The sequence below is a fragment of the Lygodium microphyllum genome, chromosome 26 (assembly GCF_053477565.2).
Source record: "Lygodium microphyllum isolate KBCC chromosome 26, Lygodium_microphyllum_v1.1.10, whole genome shotgun sequence".
Lineage (NCBI taxonomy): Eukaryota > Viridiplantae > Streptophyta > Polypodiopsida > Schizaeales > Lygodiaceae > Lygodium > Lygodium microphyllum.
In genome coordinates, this window is record NC_141160.1 from 83,406,632 (window position 1) to 83,425,301 (window position 18,670).

Sequence of the window (18,670 nt, forward strand, 5' to 3'; positions counted from 1 at the left end):
TGGATGTGGATCCATTACCTTTTTGTGATCCATACAACTTCAATACTACTTTATTGGGTCCTCTGTCTAGGGTCATGGTTCCTTTGAACCAATCTATCCTTGCTCTTGCTTCAAAAAGCAAAGGGTATGAGCTTCCGTAAGGAATTTGGTTTGACCACCAAATATGTCAGCCAATAGTCTCTTCCCGCAAGGGTTGTTTTTATGTATGGGAGGATGCCTAATGGTTTGATTATGCTTTGGTCTACCAATTTGATAAGCCACTGTGTAGGTTGAATTCCTTGCAAACCTAGATCCTTCATTGTTACATCTGTCATTATGTCTACTGATGAGCCTCCCTCAATCAATGCATATGAAATAAAGCATCCTTTGATCCATACACCAATCTTTGGGGTTCCAAGATCCAGGAAGGTGTTGGCCATATCTACTTCCTTCACAGGTTTTGAGGCTCTATTGGACTTTGTTGTTGTTGGGGGAGCAATCCTTAGGCCACATCTTCTTGTCAAGATGCTTTTGAATCTTTTTCGGCAACTGGGAGACAAAATCAGCAACTATCAGAATGTTAGGTTTGATTTGAAGGTGTCTAGGTCTTTGACCAAATCATACTCTTTGATAGGATCCACAGGCTTTTCCAATCGACTAGGAAATGGGGCCACGTCCTCTTTTATCTTTCCTTTTTCTTTTAGGAGCGGCAACATTTGTGCTTCTTCCTCATGAGGAGGTACTTTTGTATCCTCTATTTCCTGGATCTCTAGTCCTGTCTCTGCAATTGTCTCTGTAGCTCTCTGTGGCTTTGTAGTGATCTGTACTACATTGTTCTGGACTGCATTGTTCTGTTTTTCCTGAGGAAGGTTGAACTTCATAGTCTTGGCAAAAGGAACGTTCTCTTTTGGAACTATAGATTCTCCTTTCTTTACTCGTGTTATTGCGGCTACTTCCAATTCCACCAAATTGGAAGCAGGTTCTTGGGTCTTCTGTTGGGTATCAGAAGTAGATTTCATAGGGGCTGGACTTGGACAATCTTTTGCAATGTGGCCTTCTCCTTTACATTGACTGCATAAGGGCTTGTAATCCATAGATCTTCTAGGGTTTGGACAATTCAGTGAGATATGACCCTTTTCTCCACATCTGTAACATTCCACCTTTGATCTTTGACCACCGCCAGACTGTCGTCCTCTATAACTTTGAGAGGGAATTCTCCTTGGACCAAAATTAGGACCAAACTCCCTAGGCTTTGGTTTGATATTCTACATTGTCATTTTGGATTCCAGCAAGTTGAATCTTGCGTCTTCATCTTTCTTTCTTTCTTTGTACATCTCTTTTAGAGAGCAAATATCCTCTGTATGGTTCTTTCTCAAACAATATGAACAAATGGCTCCAAGAATGGTTGGTTTTTGGGTACATTCAGTGGCTAAATGTCCCGCTTAATGGCACTCTCCGCACCATATATTAGAATGCATCACATCTCTCCCACCTCTCGCAGGAGTGGATATATTGGCGGTATTCACCTTCAGCATCTGTAGCTGTTCTGCAATCACATCCATAAGCTCTTTCTTGATACTTGCCACTGAATTGGATAGGTAGTCCTTCAAATTTTCACCTCCTTGAGTACTTGTAGTTGGGTTTTGGGAAACTTCTGTTATTACTGCATATACTGGTTGGGTTGACCCAGGAGGTCCTCTGTTTCGGTTCTGATTCAGAGCTCCTATTGAGACTTGCAATTGTTGATTCCAGTGGGTAGGATTCCACTGTTGTTGAGTCGCCATTGGAGGAATTGTTTGAGACCACTGATATTGTGGGTTGAACCATCATTTGAGGCATTGTCGTTTGCGGCCATTGTGGATTAGGTGCATTGTAATGTGGCACTATTTGCATTTGGGGGTAGGGGTAGGGAGCTGTCCCTAGGACTGCATTTGGTGGGTATACCATTCCTGGCATGGGAGGAGGTAACACTTCTCTTTCTGAGGTCATTGATAGCCTTGCTTCAACTTCGTCATACAGTCTTGCACCTTCCACTGCAGCTTGCAGATTGACTGGTCTTCTCAATTTCACAAACTTACAAACTTCTGGTTGTAGGCCTCTGAGGAACACTCCTTTTTGGATGCCTTCATCCAAATGATGGTTGGTCCATCTCTTTAGGATGGATTCCATTTACAAGAAATAAGCTTCTACTCTTTCTATAGAGGACTGGCTTAGGTTCATGAACTCCTCTCACATCCGCTCTTCAAAACCTTCACTCCTGAATTTAGCGAGGAAAGCCAGCTACAGGTCTTCCCATGTGCCAAAAGTTCATGCTGCTTGTCTCTCATACCATTGAAACGCTGTGCCCTTGAAAGTGGCGGGGAAGATTGCTAACCAATGCTCGGGGGTTTTGGCATTGTTAGCTACACATGCTACTATAAACTCTGCTACATGAAGATCAGGGTCTTCATTGTACTCTCCCTTAAAAGTTGGCAATGGGACTACATTTGCTGTCCTGTCATTAATATTTCCAAGAAAAATTTGACTAGGAAGGGGACCTTGAGTTGCCATGGGGACTTATGTAAAGAGTGCTTTTAGGGTGTCAAAGGAAGCTTCTACTGCAAGCTCGTTCTCGGCCTTGATTCTTGCCTTCTCTCTTCTCACGTACCTCTGGACTCGTTCTAGTGCTTGCCTCTTGATTGCATCATTCATCAGGGGGTTGGCTCCAACCAGTTGGTATGTACTCAACAAAATAGAATCAGAGCGGGCTTCAGTCTCTAGGGGACTCTCTAGCCAACATCTCTTCTACTTCCTTCTTCTCTATGTCTTTGAATTTAGCTTTCAAACCACTATAGAGGGGGAGATATTCCATTCTGAAGGTATCAAAGTTCATGCATCTAAGCATTGTTGTAGTGCCATCATTATAGTAATGCCAGCTTCAGATGGTTTCAATAGTGAATGTTGTAAAGAACACTCTGTCTACCAACTTCCAATGGGTTACTAATTGGAAAAATAGAAGATTGTCAGAACACCGAGCATTCAACGTGTCCTACTATTGAGCATCCACGAACCAACTCTTTACTTTCTTGTTTTTGTGAACCTCCACTGACCATGACTCTGAAGATTCTTCATGATCTCCCACTTGATAATGTCTGGAAACTTCTCCATGAATGCCAAATCTTCCATGAATGGTCATTATCTCTGTTTTTGCTCTTCAATTTGTTCCCAAACAAATTTTCACCAAGATGCACGTCTTTGTTGCTTCAACAGGAAGAGGAAATAGTCCACCACATAGAGCTTGCATCATGATGATAATATGTTTTTGCCATTGTGGGATGAACTTCTTGTAGAAAGTGGCTTTGGCAATAAGAATCTCCAAATATTCAGTGGAAGAAGGAACTTTGCAAGCATCCATTGAATTCTCCTCTTCTTGGCAATGCCATTTCCTTCATTTTCAGCCTCTTTTGATGCTTGTTGATGGCAAGCTTCCCCAATTGCGCACCAAAAACATGGAGCCCCAAGAGAGACACCAAGGAAAAGGGGTTTCTACTATAATAAAATCTATCTTGTAACATCAACAAGCTTTTATTTCATTCTTTTGAGAACCACAACAAGGAAAAGAACAAATCTTCACACAGCATCATAGTAAACATCTCCCACGGATTTGATAGAATCAACCATAATCTTCAACATCTTCATAGAATCCATCAATAGAACAAGAAACACAAAATAACACACCACTTTTGAATGGAAATAATCACATAGTATTCATCTTCATTGTCTTCATAGTTCTCTTCTCTTTATCTCTCATAGAAAGATACATTGTTTTGATAGAATTGGCTATCTCCGACATATGATCTCTCTCACAATAGTACACTCTCAATAGTACATCAAAACCTCACTACAATGCTCAATAATCACTCACAATAATCCTTCTTAGGTCATGGATACACCTCCCAAAAGGTGTGTCAGAAGCAAAGAGGCACTAGAGACATCATAGTGTCTTGTGAGATCTGGCTTCTGTCATTGTTCTTTTGTAACCTTCTATGAATCTTCATCAGCTACTTCTTCACTTCAATTAGCTTGAATAGAGCTTCCATTCATCCTTTTCTAAGACAAGAACAATTTCCAAAATATCCATACATCCAACATAGCACTCAACAAAAACAAACAATATAGACCACAGAACAATAGGGCAACAGAAGAATAGAACTATAGAAGCTAATACAAAGCCTTACAGAAGATCAACAAAGACCATAAAAACCACAAAAACCAAACCAAATCCAATTCAATATTTCATAAACCTTTTAACACAACCTCAACCATCTCTCAAAACATACATTCAACCATAACTACCAAAACAGAAACACAATAGAATAAAATAGAAGAAAATCAAACTTTACAGAACCAAACAGAAAGAATCACAGAACCCTTTAGAACAACATATCCTCATAAAAACCAATATAAACCCTTCAAACATACTCAAACCATTCCAAACACTTCAAAAAATCTTCAAATTCAAACAATAAATCACAAAAAACAACCATTCAATAACAAAAACAACAAAAAATCAGCCCAAAAAACAAATCATTTCACACGCAATAGCTCATAAAATATTGTGAAAAGAAAATGGAAGGTTAATACATTTGTCGCATTCCACAAATTAAGGGATCTCTAAGACATTTGTCTAATGTATACATTTTCAATATCATAATGCAAGAAAAGAAAATAACGATTCTGATCTATGGGATTTGAGGAGGTGGGTTGTTGAGTTAGTTACAACCTCTCTCTGCCTTTAAATTTTCCTCTCACAGTTCATTTCCCTCCCCCATTTTGGCAAAACTCTAGTTCTTTCTCTCTTGTGCTTTCTTGCTTTATCCCTTTCATGGAAGAAGAGAGTGAGAGTGAGGATGAAGACATTGCTCTATCTCTTGTGTGACATTTTCTTGTGTTTTTTGAGAGTTGATTTTTTGGCAAGATGGTGATATTCTCATGTACGTTTTTTGGCCAACAAGTGCACTTGCGACCTCCTCTTGACCGGTTTGAGGTTTTTTTTTGTGCCATCGTAGGTTGCTCATCATTGGTGCACTAGCTGGGAAGGAGTGGAGCTGGCAAGACAACAAGTTTTTTGAGGTTCAACTATAGAAGAAGAGATGGGTTTTGCATTGTAATAATATGGAATGTCTAATTGATTCCATTCTTCAAAGTTGAAGAAGAAGAAGAGGAAGAAGAAGAAGAAGAATTTGCCTTTTCTTATTCTTTCCTTCCCCCTTTTGACTTCTACTTCTTTCACAATTGGACAACTTGCTACTTGCAACTTTTTCCCATATCTTCAACAGTTTCATCTTCTTCCTTCAAAGTATCACTATAAAAAACAAATCACATAAGAAGAAAAGAAGGACAAAACAAAGAAGTAGCATCATGTCATTCTCTTATTTTATCTCGCCACATGGAGTTGAGTTCTTTGACTCCTCGTGCCCTCGTTGACATGAGTTGCCCATCCAATTTGAACCTCCACATCTTGCTTGCACCAATCATGCCTTCTCCTTCCCCCCTTCAATCCCCACCAACCACTTTGCTACCCATATTCAACCAAGTGACCTACATTTCACCTCCTCATTCTAGCCCATCCCCACCCATCACTCCACATCAAATGCAATGAAAGTTGCTAAATAGTTGCATGCTCTAGAATCCATTGCTATGAAATTTAGTGCCTCATCCTCTTCTCTTTTGAACTCCACATGGCACAATACTCAACTTCCCATACTATTCCTTTTCTTCTCCATGGGATTGCCATTTTCGGTCTTCTTCTTTATTCATTTTCCTACGAAATGCTAAACCTTACCATTTGAACCTTAGAAAGAAAAACCCTTTAAAGATTATTTGCATGCATACCTCATCTTATCTTGAACTACTCTATCTCTTTGCCAAGGCTACTCTCATATACACCATTATTTACATTATGATATTTCTTTCCTATTTGGTTTTAATAAAACTTACATTCTTTTTCTCCCAAAATATTTTTATGGAGTGAAGTATGTAAATGAGATACCTTTTGTACAAGTGTGCTTTATGGTGATATCTTTATTGGGTTTATTTCTATGCTTCCTTGTGTGGTTTTCCTTTAACCCATGTTCAATGTGGTTTGCCCTTGTGTGCAAATTGTTGGAAATCCCTATCTTTTTATTGCATATGCTTTTATTTTGTGTGCTTTAAAACCTAGACTACATGACCTAGTTGTGCGTTTCTTTTGGTGTGATGTGTTTTAATTTCTTTTCCCTCCAAGAAAAAAAAATGCAATTAAGAAGAGAGCTACCAAAGATGGAAGATGAAGATTGAGAGTGGTTCTTCTCCAATTTGTTCATGGGGGGGATACTTTGTACTTAAGTGTGGAAGGAATGATAACCACCAAACTTGTGCAAATAAATGCATCAGAATGTGCTCATCATAGGAACAACTTTTGTATAGTGACTCATTGAAATTGAAATTGTTGTTAAACGTAATTCATTAAGCAATGTAAATGCATGCGCCCAAACCTCATAAAATATTCTACAAGGAAAAAGGAGGGTCAACACCTTTTGTCGCATTCCATAAATTTAAGGGTATTTGAGACCTTATTCCAATGTATGCATTTTCAAAATCATAATGCAAGAAAAGAAAAATGTGGTTTTGTGCCATGGGATTTGAGGAGGCGAGTTGTTGATTTGGTTACAAACTCTCTCTTTCTTTATCTTCTCCTCTCATGGTTCATTTCCCTCTCTCCCGCTTTGGCACAACACTTTTTCTTTCTCTATTATACTTTCTTTTTGTATCTCTTTCATTCATGGAAGAAGAGAGCGAGAGTGAGGATGAAGACATTGCTTTATCTCTTGCGTGGCATTTTCCTTTGTGTCTTGAGAGTTGGCTTCTTGGTGAGATTGGGGTGTTTTCATGCATGTTTTGTGGCTAGTTCCAATGCTAAATGAGCTAAATGTTGGGACCGATGGACACATTTCTATTATTATAGGATTTTTGACTTATGAAGTACTTAGGCTAGCTCTCACCTAGCACTCACATGATCTATGAACACAATGATTTGGTTATGGTGAGCTTGCCTTTGTGTCTTGTCTCTTCTTATTCCACATATAAGAGAGATGGCACATAAGAATATTGGAGAGCTCCAAGAGAAATGGAAAGAACTTCACTTGCCATTGTGTCTCACTCCCCCCCTCTCTCTTCCACACACACACACACACACACACACACACACTCTCTCTCTCTCTCTCTCTCTCTCTCTCTCTCTCTCTCTCTCTCTCTCTCTCTCTCTCTCTCTCTCTCTCTCTCTCTCTCTCTCTCTCTCTCTCTCTCTCAAGATCCAAAAGCAAGAGCAAGAAAGAAAGAACAAAAAATTAGCACACACAAGAATTTTGTTCCATTCATTTTTATCCTTTAAATACAAGAGCTATAGGGTTAGGGTTTCCCCATCCCCCTTGGCCATCTAGTCCTCTTTTTGGGGCCAAGGACCAGTCTCTCCTTCTTGAATACACATAGACCTACTCTAATATTGATTGAAAATTAATTCACATATATCTAGCCTTATGTGTTACTCAATATAAAAAAAACTTGCATGTGGCAAGAAGGACATCTCTTATTTGAAATATTCCATATAATGATTATAATAGTTCATTTCCAAAAAGTTATTGGCCATCCATCTGTATGTGGTTATTTGCCCCCTCCTAAATGAGTGTGAGTCCCATTGCACTCATGCCAAAAGTAGCATTGTGTAGCTAGCAAGAGATGTTGAGATAGTAGATGAGTGAGCCTTGTTTAAGGAAGGAAAGTGGTTGGTGTTACTTGTAGGTTTGGTGATGTCACTAGCTCTACTAGGGTTGTAATGAAGAGTAGGATCGTGGTTGCCATTGATTGATAAAGTCATGGTAGTCATAGGCCATTGATGTTGATGGTTCTTCAAAAATTCCAACATGTCATGTCCTTGTGCTCTCCCTAAGGGACGTGTCTACTTGTTTGGTGCAATGATGGTGTGTGTTCTTATGCAATTGGGAGATGGGTCAAATTCTAAGTATACTAAGAGTGTTGTCCCACACTTGAGGACCTAGTTGGTGAGAAATTATGGTGATGTACTAATCTCAAGGTAACAAGTCTATCAAACATGCTTCGAATGTCTATCACACTTGAGGACCTAGTTGGTGAGAAGTTATGGTGATGTGCTAATCTCAAGGTAACAAGTTTATCAAACATGCTTCGAATGTCTTGCCCTTGATGGGCCAAAAGGTTTTGGGGATGTGGGCTAGGAGGTTAGGGGCAAAGACAATCAACCAAGATTACCAAACATTTCTAACTTAGGAACCCACACGTGTAGTGGATGTGAGAAGTATTCACTCCTTTTTTTTTCTTTTGTCTTTTTTTTTTTGAAAACACAAGAATACAACCTAGAGAGGCATCATAGGACTTTGAGAATGGCATGCTTGCGTGTTAGAGACATCCCTTGCTAAGAAGATACCCATTTATAGAGTTGTGCAATTGTAGAAGTGACTTGGGGTAGAAAGGGTGTGTACACATGGTGAACCTTCTCTCCGCTATGTCTTATAATAGCTACACACAATAGGTGTGCAAGGTTATGGCCTTGAGATGAAGATGATGGACCATTGCCACTTGATTAATCCTTGTGTTTATATCAAAAAATAATGGTGAGAGCTTGTGTTCATATGGTGTGTTAGGCTATCATAGCAATATTATGAGGAGCCTGAGCTAATTGCACATTCTTATGAAGGATGGATCAGGGTTGGTGAAGAAAGGTACTAGATTTGTGGGATGAAACATATAGGACTTATTTGAAGGGAGTGATCCCTGAAGTGGAAGCATGGAGTGGAAGTAAGAGCTATGGTGGAATGAGCAAGAGTAAGAGAGAGAGTGACACAAGATGTGGGAACTCCAACAATCACAATGTGTGATTTGCCTTCCCTTTATTGAAATGCCACTAGAAGAATAAAGAATGAAGTGACATTGATGGGTGCTTGCCACCTACAATGTACATGTGCGTAGATATGTGGGTACTATCAGTGTAGCTAATACACGGGCGGCTAGGCACATGTGCCTTTATCCCCAACAACCTCCCACTTAAAGGTGAATGTGCCCCTAGTGAGAAGAGAACAAGAAAAAAAGTGACAAAGTACAAATATACATAAGTATAACATGATGAGGAAGGATGTCATCTCATCCAACACCCATCAACTTCATAAGGAAGGTAAAGCGCTTTGCTGAGAGAATTTTAGTGAGAAGATTCCAAGATTTTGGTCAGTTGAGATCTTGACAAGCTCAATGGACTTGTCCTCAATGACCTCTCAAATAAAGTGGTAACGCACCTCAATGTGCTTCATCTTCACATAGAAGACAAGATTCTTGGCCAACCTAATAGTACCCATAGAATCTGAATGCAGGGTAGGTACCACATCAATAATGCCAAGGTCTGCCACCAAAAAGGTCAACTAGAGAGTTTCCTTGCAAGCCTCAGTGGTTGGATACATCAATAATGCCAAGGTCTGCCACCAAAAAGGTCAAGTAGAGAGTTTCCTTGCAAGCCTCAGTGGTGGTTGGATACAACACACTCTCCCTTTGCAGTATATGGAGCCGTGCATTTTTGCACCTTGGACATCCAAGAAATGGCACCTCCTCTAGCAAAGGTAAATACGTAGCTAGAGGGTGGGCTTCCTATTGTCTACATGTCTTGTATAATTAGACTCAGTGTATCCCATGACTTCTATATCATGGCCACCATAATAGATGCATATAGTTTCTATTCCCTTCAGGTACCTCATGATACCCTTAACAACATCCCAATGTCGTCTACCAAGTGTAGCCATATAGCATGCCATAGATCCCAATGCAAATGCTATGTCAAGATGAGTGGCTATCATAGCATACATCAAACTACCCACTACAGATGCATAAGGGGTCTTGGCCATCTCGACCTTCTACTTGTCAAACTGTGGAAAATTGACATGACTAACCTTCACATGAGAAGGTGAAGGATAGCCAATAGGCTTAATATCCTACAAATGAAACCACTTAAGGACCTTTTAGATGTACTCCTTCTGTGATAAGTAGAGGAGCCCCTTAGAGCAATCGCACGTAGTGCATAGCCCAAGAATATGTGAGGCCTATCCCATGTCCTTCATCTCAAAGCTCTGCTTAAGTTGACATTTCAAGGCATCCCATCCAACTCATTGTGATGAGCACTCCCAACAAGCAACATATCTTTCAAATAGAGGATGAAAACCGTACGGCTACCATCACGAGCCTTCTTTTGTATAAACATGGATCCATATCACCAGGAATATCCCTATGAATGCATAAAGGCATCAAACTTGTGATACCATTACCTAGGTGCCATCTTAAGGCCATAAAGGCTCTTCCTCAATCTATACACTAGGTGTTCTGTGCCATATTTTGCAAAGCCCTTAGACTGCTCCATGTAGATCTCATCATGTAAGTCCCCATGAAGAAAAGCCGCTTGACATCCATTTGATAAAGATTCAAGTCAAGCTGAGCAACCAAAGGCAGTACCAAGCATAGGGCAATTATCTTCATAACAAGATAAATGACTTCATCAAAGTCTAGACCATGTTCCTGCTTGAAGCCCATAGTAACCAATTTGGAATTTTATCTCGGCTTGGGGTATGTAGGGGTACTTTTCAACTTGTACACCCACTTGCATGGCAAAGCATGCTTGCTACTAGGAAAAGGAACCAAATTCCACATATAATTTTTCTGCAGTGAGTTATACTTTGATCACATGGCCCTCTCCCAAGAGTGACTATCACCTCTATGTATAGCCTCATCATAAGTAAGAAGCTCACTAGCATCTGTCACCATAACATAATCCATAGAGAGCTCAAACCGCATAGGCTAGAGTTTATCTCTAATAAAGCACCTCAAAGCTGGCTGTGGGGCTTGTATATCCTAGGGAGCATCAGGGACCGGGACAACTAGGGCATCGACTTGTTGCTATTGTTGTAGGTTGTCGAGCTAACTACATTGTATCAGCATGTTCCACGTGAAATATAGCCCTACATACCTGCTCAGGCTGCTTATGCATTTTCTTCTCATGGAAAATAATATCATGGCTCTAAGGATAACCTTACGAGCCTATGGATCCCATAGGTGATAGCTCATCTCTCCTACATCCCCATAACCAAGGAAGATGCATTTCTTAGACTTAAGATCCAGCTTATTGCGCTTGTCCTTGGGTACATGACAAAAAGCCTCATAACCAAAGACACACAAATGAGGATATGAGGGAGGTATTCCAAACCATATGCAACTTAATAGTCAAGAGCAGTATATGCGGGGACTAATTTATCAAGTGTATGGCAATAGTAACTACCTTAGCTCAAAAATATTGTGGTAAGCTTGCCTAGCTAAGCATACTACAAACTTGCTCCTGAATTGTCCTATTCATGCACTCAGCCATACCATTTTGGGGTGGGGTATATGTGGCAGTCAACTGATGCTTAATACCCCTCTTGTCACACAAAACTACTCAAAGGATTTAGAGACATACTCACCCCCATTATTTGACCTTAGGCATTTCAACCTATACATAGACTGGTCTAAAGCGAGCCAATGCTAATGGGAATCTTGTCATTCCACATGGTGTTGTCCAATACTCTCTATCCCTTGCTTGTAAAGGGTCAGTTGACCATGTTTTGCTAGTGGATGCAATTCCACATGTATGTCTTTGGAATCTTCACCTTGGGCATATGTCCTTGAAAGGAATGAAAATGCTTACTCGTTTGCAGTATCTTCTGCCCCTTGGCTATAAGTACTTTGAGTCTCATGATTATTGTTTATTTGGCATGCGGATACATAATATGCGTAAAAAAATCTAGTATGACACACATGGGTGAGCCATTGGTTCTTATTTATTTGGATGTATGTGGTCCCACGCCCTACAAGTCGTTAGGTGGTGTGAAGTATTTTTTCCTTTCATTGATGACTATATGCACAATGTTTGGGCATATCATATTAAGCAAAAATCAGAAGTCTTGGCTACAAGCCAATACATAATATGTACATCATGAAGAGTAAACATGTAACTTGAATCAAATTGCAATAGGAGTGAAACCACTCTAAACATGCAACCTAAAGCAAATTGCAGAGAGACATCACCAATACCAACTAACTCCAATGCTAGGTCATTACCTAAATGGACAAATCTGGTCAAATTTTGATAGGAGTGTGTCCTGAGATACATCTGCAGCATATTCAAACTCTAACCTTCATTTTGCCAGAGTGCATGTTACTTTTGAGGATACCACTATACGTCTTGCAGCTCATTTTTGCTAGTATCTTTCTATTATGCATCAACAATCAATTGTGAATGCTTGAAAGAGTATCCCCCCATTGATCATCAATCCAAATGTGGCTGTTGTTGCTGCTCAAATGGATGTATTGTACTACTTTGCATAGGCCTTCCCTACCATGTTCATCATCTTATTGGAGAGGATATATTGTTTACAATTCCTCCAGAATGTGCCTCAGCATTTTGTTGATGAGAGTAAAGCTCTGGAGTGCCTCAAGCTTAGTATGCAGTTTAAGAAGAGATACCTTCATCCTACTTAGCAGAGAATCTTTTCATGATTGTATCATCTTTTTATTAATGAAAATTTCTTTTTTCTCTCCAATTTTTGGGGATCCATTCCATTCAGACTATATTTGTATATGGGTATTTTTTGTGTTGGGTAATGTGTTTTTTTTTAAAATGTGTGGAGCTAATGAAGATGAAGCTGTGAAGATTGATGATGCTAGTTATAACATGGTTGCAGCTGAATACTTGGATGCGGAACTTTTATATCCTTTAATAATTTGAGTTATTTTGGTTGTATGATGTTGGAATGGTTCTTGGTATTATTGGTTTTCCTTTCATTTGTGTTTTAGATACATGTTCTATGAAGCTAATATGTTGGGAAAGTGATAGTAGTTGGTGACGTGATGGATTGAAGATTCTTTTTAGCAAATATTAGAACTTTTCTTCTCCTTTTCTTTCTGAGGTCGCGAAGACACTTCCTTTCTAAGTGTGGGGATATGTTGAGTGTGGAAATGATTTGTTTTTTGGGCTGATTTTTTGTTTCTTTTATTGCTGAATGGTTGTTTTTGGTGATTGATTGTTTGAATTTAAAGATTTTTTGAAGTGTTTGGAATGGTTTAAGTATGTTTGAAGGGTTTATGTTGGTTTTTGGTGAGGATACATTGTTCTAAAGGGTTCTGTGATTCTCTCTGTTTGGTTCTATAAGGTCTGATTTTCTTCTATTTTATTATGTTGTGTTTTTGTTTTGGTAGTTGAGATAGTTGAATGTATGTTTTGAGAGATGGTTGAGGTTGTGTTAAAAGTTTTATGAAAGATTGAATTGGATTTGGTTTGGTTTTTGTGGTTTTTATGGTTTTTGTTGATCTTCTATAAGGCTTTATATTAGCTTCTATAGTTCTATTCTTTTGTTGTCCTATTGTTCCATGGTCTATATTGTTTGTTTTTTTTGAGTGCTATGTTGGATGTATGGATATTTTGGAAAGTGTTCTTGTCTTAGAAAAGGATGAATGGAAGCTCTATTCAAGTTAATTGAAGTGAAGAAGTAGCTGATGAAGATTCATAGAAGGTTACAAAAGAACAATGACAGAAGCCAGATCTCACGAGACACTATGATGTCTCTGGTGCCTCTTTGCATCTAACACACCTTTTGGGAGGTGTATCCATGGCCTAAGAAGGATTATTGTGAGTGATTATTGAGCATTGTAGTGAGGTTTTGATGTACTATTGAGAGTGTACTATTGTGAGAGAGATCATATGTCGGAGATAGCCAATTCTATCAAAACAATGTATCTTTCTATGAGAGATAGAGAGAAGAGAACTATGAAGACAATGAAGATGAATACTATGTGATTATTTCCATTCAAAAGTGGTGTGCTATTTTGTGTTTCTTGTTCTATTGATGGATTCTGTGAAGATGCTGTAGATTATGGTTGATTCTATCAAATCCTGGGAGATGTTTACTATGATGCCGCATGAAGATTTGTTCTTTTCCCTGTGGTTCTCAAAAGAATGAAGTAAAAGCTTGTTGATGTTACAAGATAGATTTTCTTGTAGTAGAAACCCCTTTTCCTTGGTGTCTCTCTTGGGGCTCCATGAGCTTTGCTCCTGTGCATTTACATTTCTTCATATATGATTTTTAATAAGAATTACAATTGCAATAAGTCATTATACAAAAGTTGTTTCCTATGATGAGCACATTTTGATACCTTTATTTGCACAAGTTTGGTGGTTATCAAGAAAGCATGCGAGTTAGTTCTTGGAGAGAGAGGCAGGGACTAGAGACAATTGTGTATCTTGACTAAAAGAGATTTTGTTAGGAGAGAGAAAGGGATTTGGAAATTCAAATTTGGCTTGAGGAGGACTATATAGAATCGTGGGACTCATTTTGGAGGTTCAAGGAGCAATAAACAAAATATGTATCAACATTCAAGACTACTTTCGGAGGTTTAGGGAGCACCAAAGTGTATGTACTTTGATGTTCTCTCCTATGGCACTATTCATGGGCAATGTACTCCCTTGCATATTGGCTCCCTCCTAATTTGGCTTCTACCCACTAGATGCTCCATTGTCTATAGGCCCCTGCCTGCATACATACATACAACATCCACAACCAATACACACCCTCACTTCACTCGATTGCTCAATATCCATGGACACATCATGCCCTTAGCCCAATGTATGCACTATGATCTAAGCCCACTCCAATGGCTACCAATCAAGCTACACACACACACACACACACACACACACACACACACACACACACACACACACACACACACACACACACACACACACACACACACACACACACACACACACACACACACACACACACACACACACACACACACACACACACACACACACACACACACACACACACACACACACACACACACACACACATAGAGAAATAGAGAGAGCACACAAGGTAGTTTTGAGAGAGGGGGAGTAGAGATAGATACGTATCCCAATAGAAAGAGATTGTGTGTGTGTGTGTGTTGCGTGCGTCTGTGCATGTGTGCACGTGCACATGCACGCGCATGTGTGTGCGCGTGTGCATATGCGTGTGCGTGCATACACGCGCGTGCATGCAATATCCCATAAATAGTCAGAAGATGTCTAGGAGTGGACTAATAACAAATATCATTTTAAAAATATGAGAATTGAGAGAAGAGACATATGCCTTATAAAAATAATCATGGTTGATACATGGCAGGACAACCACCCTTTCAAACTAGAGACATGTCCTTATAGAATTAGGGGAGAGAGAAGAGTAAGCTCACTTAATGGAACAAAAATCAATTAAATAAGATAGTTGAGTATTCCTTTTTTCAAGCATACACTTACCCTTGGGAGATATACTGAGATAGTCCTCCCTATATATAAGAGAAGACACATTGACAACCATGATCATAGACCTTCCCCATCCTCTTATAGTTGATTAGAGGAAGTTCATTAATCTTCTCTTTGTAAAATTGTTCTTGTCTTTCAAGTGATCCTCTAAGATGATCTTCATAGAGAATACTCTACTTTGTTGCAATTCTTGTGATATGGAAAAGTATTTGTCCATCACAATAATCCTATGGGCAACAACAATAGATGAATCATTCATAAAGTTAATGATGAAATATTATGCTGCCTCCTTATAAACCAATCCCATCAACTACCAATGTTTCGTCAAAGTAAATACATATGTGAGAGAACAACCATTTCAAGATTTAGTGATTTGCAATTTGGTACCTAACCAATCCACCAAATATTTGTCTTGGACTAAATCTTATGGTCTTATTCTTGTCCCCTACCATTGCTATACTTCAATGCCTTACTTATTATACAAATGATGACTGTTTTCATCTTTTATTTTTTTGAATCTGCACTTCACCCAACTTGAACACAAACTTCAAAACACCACCACCTTCTTCCATAATAAGTTTGTACATATAGAACATTACAATTTGCACTCTCTTGATATCCATCCAAATATTGTTATATATGTTATTTTCAAAGACATCCTTCTTATTCTTATTTCCATAGGCCATTGACCCCTTGATATGAACATACTCCCCAAAAACACTTGGAATTCTATGAGTCATAACAGACCTAGCAATTGAAACTATAAGGGATATAGGTAAATCAAATGTTCTTATTCTATTATATTTAAGATTTTGAGCCATGGTCTAGAGAGAACATTATAACATTTGTTGGGGTTGATACCAACAAAGTCACATATCCGTACTATTTCATCTAGTTTCATGATTCCTCCTAAGTCTTTTACTAACTCTTTGAGAGTTGGGTCACTCAAATCTACATTTTCAAGTGATTCAAGAGTCCTCACAATGTCTATTTAATTCATGGTTTCTTTCACAAGCTTGATTTTCTCTTCATTTTGGTGAATATTAATAGCTGAAATTTGAGAGATGTATTTCTTTGCAAGATTTAGTCTTGTTTTTTTTCCCCACTATTTCCAAACAACTTGGTTATACTTTGTATTGGTTTCTTCCTCTCTCTAAATCATATCTTAAGCATACTAATTTCTTTTCAATGACTAATTAGCATTTTCTAAAACTTCAACCTTATTCATCACTTCAAAAACAAGTTTTGTGCTAGTTTCTTTCATTTCACACACTTTGTTTTGTATGCATAAGGTATAGAATATAGCCTTGTACAATATCCAAACATGCAAATAAAACCATCTTTGAAGTACCTCATCAAGTCATGAATATTAGAAAAAGGAGAAGGCTTACTAGTAGAAGGGTCCTTTGGATAAATATCACCATCCACCCATAAATCTAGCTACTTCTTTCCTTGTAATTGTAGCCTATTCTCCTCATCCTTATCCAACTATGCTCAATTATGTAAAGTTCTCCAAGATGAATAAACTAGATCTATTTGAATATAGACATTTCAAAAAAAAAAAAATCAATCAAGTGACAAAATCATAGATGAGGATAAAAGTATAGGAAAAAATGATGAAGTGACAAATCACGAAGAAGGTAAAAAATTGTATAATAGAGAATGGCACATCAAATAAATGTGAAGTGAGAAAGAAACAAATGTGATAATGGTGCAAAGATCCAAGTAATACAAGATTTTGCAAGTTCCAAAAGAAAAATAGCCAAAAAGGTGACCTTGACATGGATTAAGGAATGTATATATTTAATAGCTAACCTCTTAAATGACCCATGTATACTCTTATATCTAAACATGCAAATTCAAAGGGTTCACTTTTCTACGACCTCAGCTAACCACTAGATACTTGATATCTATATATATATATATATAAACCTACTAGGGGTACCAAATCTTTATATTCACATGTGCGAGTGCGGGTGCATAGTAGTGGATGACTCTCTCCATTTGCATAGTGGTGATTGCATAGGGGCGGGTCGGTTAGTTGCACAATAGGGTAGTCCTCTCTCTCTCTCTCTCTCTCTCTCTCTCTCGTGAGTGGGTGCATAGTAGCAGATGACTCTCTCCATTTGCATAGTGATGATTGTGTATTGGGGTCAGTTAGTCGCACAATAGGGTAGTCCTCTCTCTCGGTCGACCATCATTTGATGTTGTACTTATCCATGCTTGTTGTGCAAGCACATGCTATCCACACCTCTATCTCTACCTGTGCTTTTGCCCACCCACCGACACTTGCTACTCATGGCCTACCCACCCTTGAGAGAGAGAGAGAGAGAGAGAGAGAGAGAGAGAGAGAGAGAGAGAGAGAGAGAGAGAGAGAGAGAGAGAGAGAGAGAGAGAGAGAGAGAGAGAGAGAGAGAGAGAGAGAGAGAGAGAGAGAGAGAGAGAGAGAGAGAGAGAGAGAGAGAGAGAGAGAGAGAGAGAGAGAGAGATGGCCTCACACATATTGCCTACATACACACATGCATGCACGCATGCACCTTAGGATGAAACATACTTCAAAAGAGAGCCAAGTAAAAAAATGATTATATTATGATCATGCACATGTATCATTATAGTGAAAAAGCATTAAATGTTATGCATAGAGAAGAGCATGAGAACTAGCTTTGAAGTGGTGGAAAATGGAGCCTTAGTAGGTGGAATTTTAGGTAAACGATTTGGCAAGGAGTGGCATCCACATCACATATGCCTCTATGAGAGGAATCTCACAAATTCTTAATCTCCATGGTTGAACTTCCAACATGGTATCAAAGCCATCTATGACAACACATATGCCTCTATGAGAGGAATATCACAAATTCTTTATCTCCATGATTGAACTTCCAATATGGTATCAAAGCCATCTATGACATCCATACATCATTTCCACACTAATCATCATGATTAGTGACATGCTTACATTCAAATCTCAAAAGCCTAGAATCTCTCAACTAACTTCTAGACCTATTGACATCCATTGGAAGGCTAAGATCTCTCATTCTACTTAACCATTTTTAAACCCCTTTTACATGCCACTTCAGGCTACCCTATCTTAGCACCTCTCAAGCTCTTGCATTGAGTGTTTTCTAAAAAACTAAAAACAACATGATCTTGCTACTCCTATGGCAACTTATTATGAGAACATTATATGGCTTTTAAGCCCATACAGTAGTCTAACTTGATCACACATTATTTTTGAAATTTGTTCTCTATTACTCACTTAATTCAAAT